Source organism: Schistocerca americana, chromosome 6, assembly GCF_021461395.2.
Source record: "Schistocerca americana isolate TAMUIC-IGC-003095 chromosome 6, iqSchAmer2.1, whole genome shotgun sequence".
Taxonomy (NCBI): domain Eukaryota; kingdom Metazoa; phylum Arthropoda; class Insecta; order Orthoptera; family Acrididae; genus Schistocerca; species Schistocerca americana.
In genome coordinates, this window is record NC_060124.1 from 164517934 (window position 1) to 164537718 (window position 19785).

Sequence of the window (19785 nt, forward strand, 5' to 3'; positions counted from 1 at the left end):
AGAAGCTTGGTGAGTGGATTCCTGTCAGACACTAGTAGGTGTCAGTGAACCAGTATTAAGACACCAAACATTTACTGTTCATCAAATACAATGTATGATGCATTGACTTCACAGGCAGCTAGCAGTGGCAGGTGCACTGGCAGTAGGCGCTCACCTGGTATGTACCGATCAAGGCATAGCTAGCAGCCAGGGTGACAGCATCAGCTCCAGTAATGTCACGAAGTTGTTAGCTCTGCGCAGCTAGCACACATCATCATCCATGCCATCCAACGCATCTAGCAGAAGTGGGTGACTGTAGTGTGAATGATCATACTGTGGACTCCGTACAGGAGAGGCAGCCACTGACAGCAGGTTCTGTCCTCAAGAGCAGGAGGTGAGCAGCTGAGACGGCTCACCACTCATGAGACAGAAGAACAGTCGCATGTTCCTGGATGGTAATCGGGAACCCCCAGGGCGGAAGGCAGCAGTAGTCATAGTAGAGAACTCCAAATTGCCTACTTGTCAAAGGAGCCTAAGCTTCCCACCATTCCCAGCATGGGTGATGGTACTGCAGTTAGCAGTAATCACTAAATAAATCTCGGGTGAACAGCCTGGTATGAGTGTGCTTAAAACACAATATTTCGGCAATCGACCATGTTGCAATCATCAGGTGTGCTGATGTACTGACCAGCGGTGTGCCGGCGCCAGGTATATATAGGACAATCCCCTTCAGGCGCTTCCTATGAGTTGGTGCAGTGCCCGTTCTCCCGCCGTCTAGGCACTGTGCCCTAGGTCTTTTTGTTCAGGAGGGTCCCCGAAGTCAGTACACTCTGGGAAATATCCTTTTTCTTCTTAATCTGGGTGATCGCAGGTTCCCACGCCTTGCTAAGGATGTAACCGCTGTCATGATTTAGTTGTGGCTCCCTTACTCTGATCTCTATGGCTTCTTTGATGACAAAGTCCCAGTATTTGGAAGCCTGTGTCAGGACTTTGGCTTGGTCATAATCCATGCTGCGGGATTCCGACAGGCAATGCTCAGCGATTGTCAACTTACTGGGCTGTTGCAGTCTAGTGTGCCATTGATGTTCTTGGCATCAGTCCTCAATGGTACGAATGGAGTGACCTATGTATACACTACCGCATTGGCAATGAATCTGATAAACCCCTGATTTACGTAGACCACGGTTGTCCTTGACACTACCAGGAAGACTCTCGGTTTTGCTTGGAGGACGGAAGATAGTTTTCACTTGGTGTTTAAGTAAAATGCGTCAAATTTTTCTGGATAAGGCCCCACAAAACGGAATAATAGCTAAGGCTGCCTCCTCCTGAGGTTCATCCTCAGTTTCCCCCGGTGCTGCAGGTGTGGGATGTAGAGCCTTCTGAATTTGCCCTTCCTTGTAACCATTCCTCCGAAACACGGTCTTCAGATAGTCCAGTTCTTGTTGGAGACAGTCCCTGTCAGAGATGGTGTGAGCTCTATGTACAGGAGTTTTGAGCACGCCATTCTTTTGTGCCGGGTGGTGGCAGCTATCCGCATGTAGGTACAAATTGGTGTGTGTCTTCTTCCTATACATGCTGTGGCCCAAAGTGCCATCAGCTCGTCTTCTAATCAAAACATCTAGGAAAGGGAGCATTGCATCCGTTTCGATCTCCATGGTGAATTTAATATTCTCGTGTCTGGAGTTGAGATGTGTGACGAAGACTGCCAGTTTATCTCTTCCACGTGGCCAGGTAACAAAGGTATCATCCACATATCTACATAAACAGATGGGTTTTAGATGTGCTGATTCAAGAGCTTCCTCCTCGAAATGTTCTATGTACATATTTGCGATAACCGGTGAGAGTGGACTCCCCATGGCTACTCTTTCTGTCTGCTTGTAGTATTCACCATCAAATAAGAAGTAAGTTGATGTCAATACATGTCTGAAAAGGTTGGTGGTCTCTTCGTCAAATTTCTGGCTGATGAGTTCCAAGGATTCTTGTAACCAAACTTTAGTGAATAGATATACCACGTCAAAGCTCACCAGTATGTCAGATTCCTTAAGCACAAGGTTATTGATGCGCCCCAGGAAATCCATGGAGTTATGGATATGATGTTTACAGCTCCCAATATAAGGGCTAAGCAGTTGTTTGAGATGCTTGGCGAGAAGGTACGTTGGGGCACCAATATTGCTGACAATGGGACATAACGGAATCGATTCCTTGTGCACCTTCGGGAGTCCATAAAGTCTAGGAGGAACAGCAGCCCTCGGGCATAGCTTCTTGGTAATCTCGTCAGGGAAGCCGGAATCCTTGAGAAGCGCCAGAGTCTTCCTCTCGTCCCTCTTGGTAGGATCGGTGTTAATCTTCAATTTTGTGGTATGTGCTGTCGCCAAGTAGGCCCTGCATCTTCTCAGCATAATCCTGTCGGGACAGGATCAGTGTTGTGTTGCTCTTGTGTGCAGGTAATATTACTATGTCTAGATCTTCTCTTAGCTCCCGTATGGCGGCCCTCTCCCTGTAGGAAATGTTCGGTTCCATCAGCTTTGTTTTGGTTAGAGCTCTGCAGGTTTCGCGACGAACTTCTTCAGCAGGTTCAGGTGTAAGTTGAGCAGCTGTTTGTTCCACTGTGCTAATGATGTCAGCAGTGGGTAAATCTTTAGGAGTCGGGGTGAAATTCAATCCTTTCTTAAGAACCAAAATAGAATTATCATCCAGTTCCTTGTTAGTGAGATTGATGATGGTGTGCTCAAAACTCTTGTACACAGAGATCACACCATCTCCGACAGGGACAGTCTCCAACAAGAATTGGACCATCTGAAGACCGTGTTTTGGAGCAATGGTTACAAGGAAGGGCAAATTCAGAAGGCTCTACATCCCACACCTGCAGCACCGGCGGAAACTGAGGATGAACCTCAGGAGCAGGCGGCCTTGGCTATTATTCCGATTTGTGGGGCCTTATCCAGAAAAATTGGACACATTTTACATGAACACCAAGTGAAAACTATCTTCCGTCCTCCAAGCAAAACCAAGAGCCTTGTTGGTAGTGTCAAGGACAACCTTGGTCTATGTAAATCAGAGATTTATCAGATACCTTGCCAATGCAGTAATGCATATATAGGTCACACCATTCGTACCATTGAGGACCAATGCCAAGAACATCAACAGCATACTAGACTGCAACAGCCCAGTAAGTTGGCAATCGCTGAGCATTGCCTGTTGGAACTCCACAAGATGGACTATGACCAAAGCAAAGTCCTGACACAGACTTCCAAATACTGGGACTTTGTCATCAAAGAAGCCATAGAGATCAGAGTAAGGGAGCTACAACTAAATCGTGACAGCGGTTACATCCTTAGCAAGGCGTGGGACCCCGCGATCACCCAGATTAAGAAGAAAAGGGATATTTCCCACAGTGTACCGACTTTGGGGGGGGGGGGGGGGGGGGGAGGGGAGAATAATGAGAGCGGTGCCGGCAGACCCTCCTGAATGAGAAGACCTAGGACGCAGTGCCCAGATGGCGGGAGAACGGAGGCTGTACCTGTACTGCGCGTGAGGCACGGACCGCACTGACTCATAGGTAGCACCTGAGGGAGGAGTAGGAGGGGGATTGTCCAATATATACCTGGCGCCGGCCCACTGTCGGTCAGTACATCAGTGGTCCTGATGATGGCAACATGGTCGATTGCCGAAATATTGTGTCCTATGCACACTCATACCAGGCTGTTCACCTGAGATTTATTTCGTCATAAAATATGCCTGGAGAAATTGAAGAATCATAGCAGTGATTAGCTGCACAGTGAGATACTTCCATTGGAACTAAGTAATTTTTTTGTGAGACTGGCCCATGTTCATCATGCTACCGTGAGACAACAGTTACATCACTTGACTTGCTTTCCCTATCTGATCAGCTTTAATGAGAACTCCATGATATCCTGACTTTACATTTCAGGCACTCTGGCTCGTATATTCAGTAGTGCCAGTGTACTGAATAATTACTCTTGCATCCAAATGGGGCATTCTTGCTCTGTTTGGCATGGTAACCAAAATGATGGAACCTCTCTCCTATGAAGTCACTTTGCTGCACTGGTGTCAAGACAGTTCACCATCCTGGGCATGGGCATTGCTCAGCTCTCTGCCACCATGTAATCCTTGCAGTACCAGAGAAGGCATCCCAATTTTTACTTGTCTGCACCATTATATTACCTCACAGTACAACAAATATATTATTTTCAATTTATTCAAATTATTGTTTAATGATATTTGATACACTACAGAAAATACTTTCCTAGAATTTTGTTCAAGCCTTATTGTTCATGAAGTAACATGAGTTAACTACTAATTTAAGACATACAATGACCTAGTGCAGTTTGTATAGCAAATTACAATTGATGAATGCAATTATGTCTATTGTAGGCAAGTGGAATATCAATTACATTCTAATAAAACATCCATACTGTAAAATTAGTTGTTAAAAATCGTCATTACATAACATTTCATACTGAAGGACTCTATATTTTATGAAACTAATTATGAAAAATATGTCTATGTTTTCTGCTGGGCATCTTGTCACACTTAAATGATTTACTTAAATTATTTTGTACAGGTCTTATTTTTTTTATTTATTTATTTAAAATCGTTTAAATACTGTTTCTCATAATACCTAAAGTTGTTTGCATTGTCAAAATGTATAAATGATGGTGGATATGAATGAATGACGTTGTTGTTGTTGTTGTTGTTGTTGTGGTCTTCAGTCCTGAGACTAGTTTGATGCAGCTCTCCGTGCTAATCTATCCTGTGCAAGCTCCTGCATCTCCCAGTACCTACTGCAACCTACATCCTTCTGAATCTGCTTAGTGTATTCATCTCTTGGTCTCCCTCTACGATTTTTACCCTCCACGCTGCCCTCCAATGCTAAATTTGTGATCCCTTGATGCCTCAGGACATGTCCCACCAACCGATCCCTTCTTCTAGTCAAGTTGTGCCACAAACTTCTCTTCTCCCCAATCCTATTCAATACCTCCTCATTAGTTACGTGATCTACCCACCTAATCTTCAACATTCTTCTGTAGCACCACATTTCGAAAGCTTCTATTCTCTTCTTGTCCAAACTATTTATTGTCCATGTTTCACTTCCATACATGGCTACACTCCATACAAATACTTTCAGAAACAGCTTCCTGACACTTAAATCTATACTCGATGTTAACAAATTTCTCTTCTTCAGAAACGCTTTCCTTGCCATTGCCAGTCTACATTTTATATCTTCTCTACTTCGACCATCATCAGTTATTTTACTCCCTAAATAGCAAAACTCCTTTACTACTTTAAGTGACTCATTTCCTAATCTAATTCCCTCAACATCACCCGACTTAATTCGATTACATTCCATTGTCCTTGTTTTACTTTTGTTGATGTTCATCTTATATCCTCCTTTCAAGACACTGTCCATTCTGTTCAACTGCTCTTCCAAGTCCTTTGCTGTCTCTGACATACAAAGTCATCGGCAAACCTCAAAGTTTTTATTTCTTCTGCCTGGATTTTAATACCTACTCCAAATTTTTCTTTTGTTTCCTTTACTGCTTGCTCAATATACAGATTGAATAACATCGGGGAGAGGCTACAACCCTGTCTCACTCCCTTCCCAACCACTGCTTCCCTTTCATGCCCCTCGACTCTTATAACTGCCATCTGGTTTCTGTACAAATTGTAAATAGCCTTTCGCTCCCTATATTTTACCCCTGCCACCTTTAGAATTTGAAAGAGAGTATTCCAGTCAACATTGTCAAAAGCCTTTTCTAAGTCTACAAATGCTAGAAACGTAGGTTTGCCTTTCCTTAATCTTTCTTCTAAGATAAGTCGTAAGGTCAGTATTGCCTCACGTGTTCCAACATTTCTACGGAATCCAAACTGATCTTCCCCGAGGTCGGCTTCTACTAGTTTTTCCATTCGTCTGTAAATAATTTGCGTTAGTATTTTGCAGCTGTGACTTATTAAACTGATAGTTCGGTAATTTTCACATCTGTCAACACCTGCTTTCTTTGGGATTGGAATTATTATATTCTTCTTGAAGTCTGAGGGTATTTCGCCTGACTCGTACATCTTGCTCACCAGATGGTAGAGTTTTGTCAGGACTGGCTCTCCCAAGGCCGTCAGTAGTTCTAATGGAATGTTGTCTATTCCCAGGGCCTTGTTTCGACTCAGGTCTTTCATTGCTCTGTCAAACTCTTCACGCAGTATCGTATCTCCCATTTCATCTTCATCTACATCCTCTTCCATTTCCAAAATATTGTCCTCAAGTACATCGCCCTTGTATATACCTTCTATATACTCCTTCCACTTTTCTGCTTTCCCCTCTTTGCTTAGAACTGGGTTTCCATCTGAGCTCTTGATATTCATACTAGTGGTTCTCTTTTCTCCAAAGGTCTCTTTAATTTTCCTGTAGGCTGTATCTATCTTACCTCTAGTGAGATAAGCCTCTACATCCTTACATTTGTCCTCTAGCCATCCCTGCTTAGCCATTTTGCACTTCCTGTCAATCTCATTTTTGAGACGTTTGTATTCCTTTTTGCCTGCTTCATTTACTGCATTTTTATATTTTCTCCTTTCATCAATTAAATTCAATATTTCTTCTGTTACCCAAGGATTTCTACTAGCCCTCGGTCTTTTTACCTACTTGATCCTCTGCTTTCCTTCACTACTTCATCCCTCAAAACTACCAATTCGTCTTCTACTGTATTTCTTTCCCCCATTCCTGTCAATTGTTCCCTTATGCTCTCCCTGAAACTCTGTACAACCTCTGGTTTAGTCAGTTTATCCAAGTCCCATCTCCTTAAATTCCCACCTTTTTGCAGTTTCTTCAGTTTTAATCTACAGTTCATAACCAATAGATTGTGGTCAGAGTCCAAATCTGCCCCTGGAAATGTCCTACAATTTAAAACTTGGTTCCTAAATCTCTGTCTTACCATTATATAATCTATCTGAAATCTGTCAGTATCTCCAGGATTCTTCCATGTATACAACCTTCTTTTATGATTCTTGAACCAAGTGTTAGCTATGATTAAGTTATGCTCTATGCAAAATTCTACCAGACGGCTTCCTCTTTCATTTCTTAGCCCCAATCCATATTCACCTACTATGTTTCCTTCCCTCCCGTTTCCTACTGTCGAATTCCAGTCACCCATGACTATTAAATTTTTGTCTCTCTTCACTACCTGAATAATTTCTTTTATCTCATCATACATTTCTTCAATTTCTTCGTAATCTGCAGAGCTAGTTGGCATATAAACTTGTACTACTGTAGTAGGCATGGGCTTCGTGTCTATCTTGGCCACTATAATACGTTCACTATACTGTTTGTAGTAGCTTACCACTCCTATTTTTTTTGTTCATTATTAAAACTACTCCTGCATTACCCCTATTTGATTTTGTATTTATAATCCTGTATTCACTTGACTAGAAGTCCTGTTCCTCCTGGCACCGAACTTCACTAATTCCCACTATATCTAACTTTAACCTATCCATTTCCCTTTTTAAATTTTCTAACCTACATGCCCGATTAAGGGATCTGACATTCCACGCTCCGATCCGTAGAATGCCAGTTTTCTTTCTCCTGATAACGACGTCCTATTGAGTAGTCCCTGCCGGAGATCCAAATGGGGGACTATTTCACCTCCGGAATATTTTACCCAAGAGGATGCCATCATCATTTAACCATACAGTAAAGCTGCATGCCCTCGGGAAAAATTACGGCTGTAGTCTCCCCTTGCTTTCACCCGTTCGCAGTACCACAACAGCAAGGCAATTTTGGTTAGCGTTACAAGGCCCGATCAGTCAATCATTCAGACTGTTGCCCCTGCAACTACTGAAAATGCTGCTGCCCCTCTTAGTAGTAGTAGTAGTAGTAGTAGTAGTAGTGAGAGTCAGAAAGTGATCAGTAAGTAGACCTGTTGAGATCAGTTCAGTTTGTGCGAATAAATGAAGATCTTTAAATGAGGAAATGAGTTGTTTCAAGACTTTTCATAAAGCAAAATCCTTGTTACCATATGAGAACATAAAAAACTCCAAATAATCACCTCAGGACTTCTTCTGTGATATCTAAAGTCATTAACAGCTCCGATTCAATGAGATAAGTAATACAGTGTTCTAGTAGCATTTTCCTGCTCTAGAAATGAGTATTTATCTGAGAAATATGAAACTGCAGTATTTGAGTTATCAAAATCCAGTGACTTTTCAACATTAAATGCAAAATACGATTCAAAATCTGTTGCATGTAAAGAAACTGTTTGGGAAAGACTATGTAAATTTTGTAAACAACTGCAGTTTCACTGTTGGGGGGAGTATCAGAACAAATTTTGTAATCAGTTTAAAAAGAATTTGAAATAACTTTGTGATAATATAGGAAACGATGAAGTTCTGTGTGAAATGTTTGGTTCTCAAGAGAAAATTCACAATTTTAACCTTTCAATTTTGTTAAGGGAAACAACAACTGAAGTGTATGAAAGTAAAAGTATGTTCATTTACGTTGAAAAGTGACACAGTTTTGATCTGACTGTAGATTTATGGGAGAAACAGCCTGCAAAGTATAAAAACAGGACTATGTGTAGTTACGAAAATGTGATAGAAAAAGTACCACAGAAAGTGTCAAAAATCTACGAGATAGACTGATGTGTGATAGGAAAACAACAGTAATGAACACAAGTTTTTCTCCAAGGGAGAACTGAAAGATTTCTACTTTAATTTTTGCTATGACATTGTTTATGCTAGGATTTATATTGCACAGGAAGACAAAGATTATAATACATCCAACAAATAATTGAGGACACAGTTTGCTAGTGCTACTTTGAGATGAAGAGTTTGGCACAGGACAGGAATTCGTGCTGGGCAGCATCCAAGCAGTAAGAAAACTGAGAACTCAAAAACTGATGATTTGATGATTTTTGTAGGGATTATTTGATAATTTATGCCTATGTTTTACTTTGCTCATTTAATACTTTTGTCCATAGCATACCAAATGTGCCCATTTTTAGTTATGTATTGTACAATAACATTAGTGTCAAATCCAAGGACTGACTGGGGAGAAATCACGTATGGGGTTCCCCAAGGCTCAATCTTAGGTCCACTACTGTTTCTCATATATGTAAATGATCTACCGTCTAATGTACAACAAGCAGAATTAGTTTTTTTTGCAGATGACACCAGTATTGTAATCACTCCCTGGGAACATACAGAAATGGAAGAAGTGGTGAACAAAGTTCTCAAAAGTATCACTGACTATTTCTGTGAATGGTCTCACCCTGAATTTTATAAAGGGCACATCGTATTCAGTTCTGCACCTCAAGGGGTACTGCATCAATGATAAGTGTATACATGGTGATGAAATAATACATAGGGTGGAACCTTCAAAATTCTTAGGTGTCCTTATCGATGAGAATTTAAATTGGAAAAAATATATTTTGGGACTCCTACAACAACTTAGTTCAGCCACATTCGCAGTTAGAATCATAGCAAATTTTGGGAATTTGATACATTCTGCTTACTTTCATTCAATAATGCCATATGGAATAATGTTCTGGGGTAACCCATCTTTAGGAAAGAAGGTCTTCATTGCTCATAAACGTGCTGTAAGAATAATATGTGGTGCTCACCTGCAATCATCTTGTAGATATCTATTTAATGACTTGGGCATTCTGACTACTGCTTCACAACATATTTATTCTCTCATGAAGTTTGTTGTAAATAATCCATTACAGTTCAAAAGGAACAATAAGGTACATAATTGCAATACTAGGAAAAAAATGGCATTCATTACTCAACATTAAGGTTGTCTTTAGCACAGAAAGGGGTGCACAATGCTGCAACAAAAATTTTTGACCACTTACCCAGTGATATAAAATGTCTAACAGACAGCAAGATGTATGAGACAGGTGAAATACCCTCAGACTTCAAGAAGAATATGATAATTCCAACCCCAAAGAAAGCAAGTGTTGACAGATGTGAAAATTATCGAACTATCAGTTTAATAAGCCACAGCTGCAAAATACAAACACGAATTCTTTACAGATGTATGGAAAAACTGGTAGAAGCCGACCTTGGGGAAGATCAGTTTGGATTCCGTAGAAATGTTGGAACACGTGAGGCAATACAGACCCTACGACTTATCTTATAAAATAGGTTAAGGAAAGGCAAACCGACGTTTCTAGCATTTGTAGACTTAGAGAAAGCTTTTGACAATGTTGACTGGAATACTCTCTTTCAAATTCTGAAGGTGGCAGGGGTAAAATACAGCGAGCAAAAGGCTATTTACAAATTGTACAGAAACCAGATGGCAGTTATAAGAGTGCAGGGGTATGAAAGGGAAGCAGTGGTTGGGAAGGGAGTGAGACAGGGTTGCAGCCTCTCCCCGATGTTGTTCAATCTGTATATTGAGCAAGCAGTAAAGGAAACAAAAGAAAAATTCCGAGTTGGAATTAAAATCCATGGAGAAGAAATTAAAACTTTGAGGTTTGCCGATGACATTGTAATTCTGTCAGAGACGGCAAAGGACCTGGAAGAGCAGCTGAACGGAATGGATAGTGTTGTGAAAGGAAGATATAAGATGAACATCAACAAAAGCAAAACGAGGATAATGAAATGTAGTCGAATTAAATCGGGTGATGCTGCGGGAATTAGATTAGGAAATGAGATGCTTAAAATAGTAAACGAGTTTTGCCATTTGGGGAGCAAAATAACTGATGATGGTCGAAGTAGAGAGGATATAAAATGTAGACTGGCAATGGCAAGGAAAGCGTTTCTGAAGAAGAGAAATTTGTTAACATAGATTATTGATTTAAGTGTCAGGAAGACGTTTCTGAAAGTATTTGTATGGAGTGTAGCCATGTATGGAAGTGAAAAGTGGACGATAAATAGTTTAGACAAGAAGAGAATAGAAGCTTTCGAAATGTGGTGCTACAGAAGAATGCTTAAGATTAGATGGGTAGATCACATAACTAATGAGGAGGTACTGAATAGAGTTGGAGAGAAGAGAAATTAGTGACACAACTTGAATAGAAGAAGGGATCGGTTGCTAGGGCATATTCTGAGGCATCAAGGGATCACCAATTTAGTATTGGAGGGCAGCGTGGAGGGTAAAAATCGTAGAGGGAGACCAAGAGATGGATACACTAAACAGATTCATAAGGATGTAGGTTTCAGTAGGTACTGGGAGATGAAGAACCTTGCACAGGATAGAGTAGCATGGAGAGCTGCATCAAACCAGTCTCTGGACTGAAGACCACAACAACAACAACAACAGACAGCAAGGTAAAATTTGAAAATAAATTGAAAAAGTTTCTCCTTGACAACTCCTTCTCTTCCACAGAAGAATTTCTGTGTTTGTAATGTGTAAAAGGTGGTGGGTTGGAATTGCTAACTCAGTCTGTATATCTTGTTTTCATTTTGGGCATGGGAGGGGGAATAATAATTATATGGTTATGTTTAGAGTACAAATAGATGTGCAAATTAATTTGCAATATGAATGCCTCTCCCCGATGTTGTTCAATCTGTATATTGAGCAAGCAGTAAAGGAAACAAAAGAAAAATTCGGAGTAGGTATTAAAATTCATGGAGAAGAAATAAAAACTTTGAGGTTCGCCGATGACATTGTAATTCTGTCAGAGACAGCAAAGGACTTGGAAGAGCAGTTGAATGGAATGGACAGTGTCTTGAAAGGAGGATATAAGATGAACATCAACAAAAGCAAAACAAGGATAATGGAATGTAGTCTAATTAAGTCGGGTGATGCTGAGGGAATTAGATTAGGAAATGAGGCACTTAAAGTAGTAAAGGAGTTTTGCTATTTGGGGAGCAAAATAACTGATGATGGTCGAAGTAGAGAGGATATAAAATGTAGGCTGGCAATGGCAAGGAAAGCGTTTCTGAAGAAGAGAAATTTGTTAACATCCAGTATAGATTTAAGTGTCAGGAAGTCATTTCTGAAAGTATTCGTATGGAGTGTAGCCATGTATGGAAGTGAAACATGGACGATAAATAGTTTGGACAAGAAGAGAATAGAAGCTTTCGAAATGTGGTGCTACAGAAGAATGCTGAAGATTAGATGGGTAGATCACATAACTAATGAGGAAGTATTGAATAGGATTGGGGAGAAGAGAAGTTTGTGGCACAACTTGACCAGAAGAAGGGATCGGTTGGTAGGACATGTTCTGAGGCATCAAGGGATCACCAATTTAGTATTGGAGGGCAGCGTGGAGGGTAAAAATCGTAGAGGGAGACCAAGAGATGAATACACTAAGCAGATTCAGAAGGATGTAGGTTGCAGTAGGTACTGGGAGATGAAAAAGCTTGCACAGGATAGAGTAGCATGGCGAGCTGCATCAAACCAGTCTCAGGACTGAAGACCACAACAACAACAACATGAATGTAAAATGACCATCATGATGATTTATCGTGCAAAATGATCAATGGAACACGTAAGTAACTAACTAACTCATAACCTGGTCATTGGTTGGTTTAAAGATTAAAGGGAGCAAACTGTAAAGGTCATTGGTCCCTTGTTTCATAAAAACACAGAGCACAGTGAAACTATCCACCAGTCAGGCGAAGCACTAAAATAAAAATTCTGGGGGAAGAAAAGCCCCATGGTCAATGGTAAGACAACACGGAAAACAGAGCACAGCAACAAAAACAACATAGAGAACAAAGGCAGAAGGAATTAAAACTGCACAGCAGAGGACTGTGGCTGGCTGATCACGAAAATAATAGGATGAGCCAGCCACTCTGCAACACGTTAAAACCTCCAGCCTAAAAGATTAGGGTGGAGTCGAATTACAACACAAAACTAAGTAAAAGATACAGCACAAAAGAGGGTGACGCAATAAAATTAGAGGGACCTATAAAAGCCACTTGCTCTAATAAAACTTAAAACACCATCTGCCATAGAGACATCGCCACCTAAAAGAGATGATAAATCACCCAGGAGATTAAAAGTTCGCCTGAGGGCGGTTAAAAGGGGACATTCCAACAATATAGGGGCCACCATCATGGTTTCACCACAGCGACAATGAGGGGGGTCCCCTCGACGCAGCAGATGACCATGCGTCAGCCAAGAGTGACCAATGCGGAGCCTACAGAGAATAACAGAATCCCTGCGAGAGGCCCACATGGAGGAACCTCACACAGTCGTGGTCTCCTTTACAGGCCGCAGTGTGTTGGGTACAGACAGAGTTCGCCATTCGTCTGCCCACATCCCAAAGATCAGACGGCGTAACACCGATCGGAGATCAGGTGCCGGGAGGCCGATCTCCAATGGCAGTTTGCGGGCGGCTTCTTTAGCTAACTTGTCGGCGTGTTCATTTCCCGTTATCCCAACGTGTCTGGGGGTCCATATGAACACCACTGAACGTCCACGCTGTTCAAGAGCATGAACGGACTCCTGGATGGCAACAACAATGGGATGGCGTGGGTAGCACTGGTCAAGAGCCTGTAGACTACTGAGAGAGTCACTGCAAATGACAAAAGACTCTCCAGTGCTGGTACGAATACGCTCAAGGGCACGAAAAATGGCTGTTAGCTCTGCGGTGTAAACACTGCAGCCGTCCGGCAAGGAGCGCTGGTCTACATAGTCCGCATGAGCATAAGCGTACCCCACACGGCCATCAACAATCGAGCCATCTGTATAGATAGCCTCCGAGTCGCGGGATGCGTCGAGGAGAGCAAGAAATTAGCGACGCAAGACTGCAGGAGGAACTGAATCCTTTTCCCATTGTGAGAGGTCCAGCCGAAGCTGCAGCTGACAAATACACCAAGGTGGTGTATGTGGGTGGACCTGAAAAGCAGATGGAAGAGGCAAAGACTCGAGGCCACTAAGGAGTGACCGAACACGGATCCCAATGGTATGGCCTGATCGAGGCCGGTGTGGGGTATGGACTGCCGCATTAGCGAAAAGGAGACGGTAGTTAGGGTGATGAGGCGAACAACGAACGTGGGTAGCATAGTTGGCTAAGAGTTGTAGACGCCGAATGTGGAGCGGAGGAACCCCAGCCTCAGCAAGTAGGCTATTAACAGGACTGGTGCGGAATGCTCCTGTCACCTGTCGAACCCCACAGTGGTGAACGGGGTCCAGCAGTTGCAACGCTGAGGGCGACGCTGAGCCATATGCCACACTCCCATAATCCAGTCGGGACAGCACGAGGGCTTTGTAGAGCTGCAGCAGCGTATTACGATCTGCACCCCAAGTTGTGTTGCTGAGGCAGCGGAGGGCATTCAGATGCTGCCAGCAATGACGCTTGAGCTGACGAATATGTGGAAGCCAAGTAAGCCGGGCATCGAACAGCAATCCCAAGTGTCAACAACCCTGAGCATGGCATCCTGAAGATAAAGCTCAGGGTGGGGATGGACAGTTCGACGCCGACAAAAGTGCATAACACAAGTCTTCGCAGGAGAAAATTGAAACCCATGGGCTAGGGCCCACGCCTGCGCCTTGCGTATGGCTCCCTGCAACCTACGTTCTGCAACACTAATGGTGGAGGAGCTGAAAAAGATGCAGAAATCGTTAGCATATAACGTGGGTGAGACAGACGACCCTACTGCTGCTGCAAGGCCATTAATGGCCACAAGGAAAAGGGGCACGCTCAATACAGAGCCCTGTGGAACGCCGTTCTCCTGGATATGAAGTGAACTATGGGATGTGCCAATTAAAATGCGGAATGTCCGAACAGATAAAAAATTCTGAATAAAAATGGGGAGAGAGCCCCGGAGACGCCACCCATGCAACGTGGCGAGAATATGGTGCCGCCACGTCGTGTCGTATGCTCTGGAGAGGTCGAAAAAGATGGAGACGAGGTGTTGGCACCTGGAAAAAGCAGCGCGGATTGCAGACTCAAGGAAGACCAAAGTATCAGCGGTGGAACGGCCCTGACGGAAGCCGCTCTGGCACTGAGCCAGAAGACCCCAAGACTCGAGCAGCCAACACAGCCGTCGACTCACCATACGTTCCAGTAGCTTGCACAGAGTATTTGTCAAGCTGATGAGCCGATAGCTATCCACATTAAGGGGGTCCTTACCAGGATTCAGCACTGGAATGATGGTACTTTCTCGCCACTGCGACGGAAAGACACCATCGCCCCATATGCGGTTGAAGATGGCAAGAACACATCGCTGACAGTCCGGGGACAGGTGTTTGAGCATCTGATTGTGGACACCACCTGGCCCAGAGACTGTATCGAGGCACTGTGCCAGGGCGCTTTGGAGTTCCCACAAACTAAATGGGAGGGTGGCGAGAAGCAAAAGAAAGCCGTTTGCCTTCCTCCCGGCGTTTGAGCGCGCGAAACGCAGGCGGGTAATTCCCCGACGCAGAGGCCCGAACATAGTGCTATGCGAAATGCTCGGCGATTGCATCGGCATCGGTGGATACCACCCTGTTGATGGTAAGCCCTAGGACACCTGTAGAGTACTGCAATCCCAAGATGCGCCGAATCTTCATCCACACCTGGGAGGGTGAAGTACGGGAACCAATGTTGGAAACATACCTCTCCCAGCATTCCTGTTTCCTCCGTTTGATAAGCCTCCGGACCTGAGCACGGAGACATTTGAATAAAATGAGGTTCTCCAGAGACGGGTGCCGCTTATGTCGCTGAAGAGCCCGCCAACATTCTTTAATGGCTTCAGCGACCTCTGGAGACCACCACGGCACTGACTTTCGCCGGGGGCACCCTAATGAACGAGGAATGGTACGTTCCGCAGCGGAAACAATCGCTGCAGTCAGTGTCTCAACCGCCACATCGATGGTACCGTGGGGGAGAGATTCAACAGTGGCAGCAGAGGAGAACGTGTCCCAGTTTGCCTTGCTAAATGCCCACCTAGGCAAGCTTTGAAGGGAGTGACGCTGTGGTAGTGAAAGGAAGATGGGAAAATGGTCACTACCACACAAGTCCTTGTGGACTCTCCAGTGGACCGATGGTACAAGCCCTGGGCTGCACAACGACAGATCTATGGCCGAGAACGTGCCATGCGCCAAACTGAAATGTGTGGAGGCGCCAGTGTTTAAGAGGCAGAGGTCGAGTTGGGAGATGAGATTCTCGACTTCTCTGCCTTGGCCAGTAACCTTCGTTCCACCCCACAGGGGATTGTGGGCATTAAAATCCCCCAGGAGAAGAAAAGGCATGAGGAGTTGGGCGACAAGTGCAGCCAATTCGGTCAGGGAGACTGTACCACCTGGAGGGAGATAGACACTGCAGACGGTTATGTCCTGGGTAGTCCTTACGCGGACAGCCACAGCTTCCAATGATGTTTGAAGGGGCACAGGAGCACTATATACAGAGGTAAGGACATACACGCAGGCTCCACCTGACACACTATTGTAAGTGCTACGGTTGCAGTAATAACCCTGTATCCACGATGGACAGGGGTCCGCATTGCCGGGAACCAGGTTTCCTGGAGGGCAATGCAGAAAGCAGGTGTCATGCTTAGAAGCTGTCGTAGCTCAGGGAGATGGCTAAAATAACCGCCACAATTCCACTGGAGGATTGTACAAAGCGTGTCCTGTAGGAGCATTAAGGTACTGAAAAAGCACATTGCTTCACAGAGTCACATGCTGCCACCGACTGAGTGACTGACGTCGCAAATACCATCGTTTCTGAGACGGCGAGATCGAGGTCATCAGGGGACGCAAAGAGCTCGACCTCATCCTCAGAGGCTAAGCTGACAGGAAGCGTTGGCGCAGGAACCACTGGGTCCTTAGGCTTCTTAGAGAGCTTCCTCTTCTCTCTCTTGTCTTTGGGAGGAGGGTTCGCATGCTGGGAGGGCTTTCCTGATGCATTGTCAGGAACAGAGGAAGGGCGTGAAGCCCTTCGACCAGCAGCTGGTGGCTTCCTCAGCCACTGGCTAGCATCTTGCGAGACACTGGTAAAATCCTTGGAAGGGACTCCCCCAAGGGACCCCTTCCGAACGAGTGAGGCCTGAGGAGGCTGTTGCCTCTCCAGCTGAGGAGCCAGAAGAGGCTTTTGCCTCTCCAGCTGAGCAGCCGCTACAGGCAGGAATACCGCAGGCCTACTCTAACCCCCGAACCCGCAGGGGGTAAAACCTGGTCATAAAAGATACAACATGCATGGGGAAAAAGAAGAAAAACAGAAAAACAGTTAACTGCAGTGGACAGATAAAACCAAACACACATTATTAATTGAAATTGTGCATAAAATTAAATTGCAAGTGTTCATTATTAAACATATATACAGTGTGAGTACAATAAAATCCTTTTTTAACTCTGTCACTCTCATTACTTGATTATTGAACATACACTCCAGGATGGAACAATACCAATATGAAAAGGACAGATTACTACTCTGAACATAATGGTAGAGTGACAAGCACATTGAAGGGAAAGGGGGGAGCAGACTGGGGGGGGGGGGGGGTTTGTTAAAGCAGAAGAAGAAGTACACACACATGTTGTCATAGGCACTGAAAGCTGGCTGGAGATAAGTTCAGTCGAAATTTTTTCAAAGGACCTAACAGAGTCCACAAAGGATAGTCTAAATACAGTTGGCAGTGGCATATCAGATGCAGTTAGACATTATATGAATGTGTGGTGTCTGTTCTTTCACACTTTCACACATGCCCAAAAGAACATCCACTACATGGAATCCACAGCTGATACACGTTATGTAAATGGAAAGAGGAAGGGAGAGAAATGAAAAGAAACAGAAGGGACTATTGATATCAGCTGCATCAGGACTTTGAGCAGCAGCAGCAGCAAAGAGTGAAAATGTGTGCTGGACCAGTATTCGAAACCTGAATCCCCTACTTACTAGGCAAATGGGTTAACCACTGCACACTTGGATAGGGACTGCAGATAGGTGGCACTAGCTAGGCATGTGCAATGGCCGAGAAGTGTGCTGAGACAGTTGGCCATAAACACTGTGGCCAAGCGGCTGATACTGCACATACTGATGCACCTGATATCAATAGGCCCTTCCCTTCCCTTCCCTTCCCTTCCCTTTCTCCTCCCTGTTCCCTAAATTAACATACAGCTGTTACAAGAGGTTTACTTGCAGCAAAATTTAAGTAGTAGTTCTTGTGAGTTAGTATGGGTAGAAGTCATTCTTGGCAATCAGAATAAAATAATAATTGGATCCTTCTACTGACCTCCCAACATAGATGATACAATTGCTCAAACTTTCAAAAAAAAAACCTGAGTCTAATTTCAAACACATACCCGACTCACACAATAATACACCAAAGAACAAAAGAAACTGGTACACCTGCTTAATATCGTGTGAGGTGCCCGCGAGCACACACAAGTGTTGCAACACGATGTGGCATGGACTCGACTAATGTCTTAAGTAGTGCTAGAGGAACTGACACCATGGATCCTGTAGGGCTTTCCATAAATCTATAAGAGTATGAGGGGGTGGACATCGCTTCTGAACAGCACATTGCAAGGCCTCCCAGATATGCTCAATAATATTCATGTCTGGTGAGTTTGGTGGCCAGATGAAGTGTTTAAACTCAGAAGAGTGTTCCTGTAACCACTCTGTAACAATTCTGGATGTGTGGGGTATCACACTGTCCTGCTGGACTTGCCCAAGTCCTTCGTAACGCACAATGAACATGAATCGATGCAGGTGATCAGACAGGATGCTTACGTACATGTCACCCGTCAGACTCATATCTAGATGTATCAGGTGTCCCATATCACTCCAATTGCACATGCACCACACCATTACTGAGCCTCCACCAGTTTGAAAAGTCCATGGATTCATGAGGTTGTCTCCATACCCATACACGTCCATCCGCTCAATACAATTTGAGACAAGACTCATCCAACCAGGCAACATGTTTTCAGTCATAAACAATCCATTCTCAGTGTTGATGGGCCCTGGCAAGGGATAAAGTTTTGTGTCGTATAATCAGCAAGGGTACAAAAGTGGGCCTTCAGCCCCGAAAGCCCATACTGATGATGTTTCGTTGCATGGCTCATCCTGATACTTGTTGATGGCCCAGCATTGAAATCTGCAGCAATTTGCGGAAGGGTTGCATTTCTGTCACATTGAATGATTCTCTTCAGTCATTGGTCCCATTCTTACAGGATCTTTTTCCCATCGCAGCGATGTTGGAGATTTGATCTTTTACCGGATTCCTGATATTCACAGTACACTAGCAAAATGGTTTACATCTACATCTATCTGATTACTCTGCTATTCACAATAAAGTTCCTGGCAGAGGGTTCAATGAACCACCTTCAAGCTTTCTCTCTACCATTCCACTCTTGAACGGCATGTGCGAAAAACGAGCACTTAAATTGTTCTGTGCAAGCCCTGATTTCTCTTATTTTATCGTGATGATCATTTCTTCCTATGTAGGTGGGGGCAAACAGAATGTTTTTGCAATCGGAGGAGAAAATTGGTGATTGAAATTTCATGAGAAGATCCTGTTGCAACGAAAAATGCTTTTGTTCTGATGATAGCCACTCCAATTCATGTGTCATATCTGTGCGCCTATCTCCCCTACTTCGCGATAATACGAAACGAGCTACCCTTCTTCGTACTTTATCGATGTCCACCACCAGTCCCATTTGATGCGGATCCCAACACCGTACAGCAATACTCCAGAATAGGGCAGACAAGCATGGTGTAAGCAGTCTCTTTAGAAGACATATTGCACCCTCAAAGTGTTCTGCCGATGAATCGCAATCTTTGGTTGGCTTTACCCACAACATTATCTATGTGATCGTTCCAGTTTCAGGTAATTGTAATCCCTAAGTATTTAGTTGAATTTACAGCTTTCAGATCTGTGTGACTTATCGTGTAATTGAAATTTAGCAGATTTCCTTAAGTA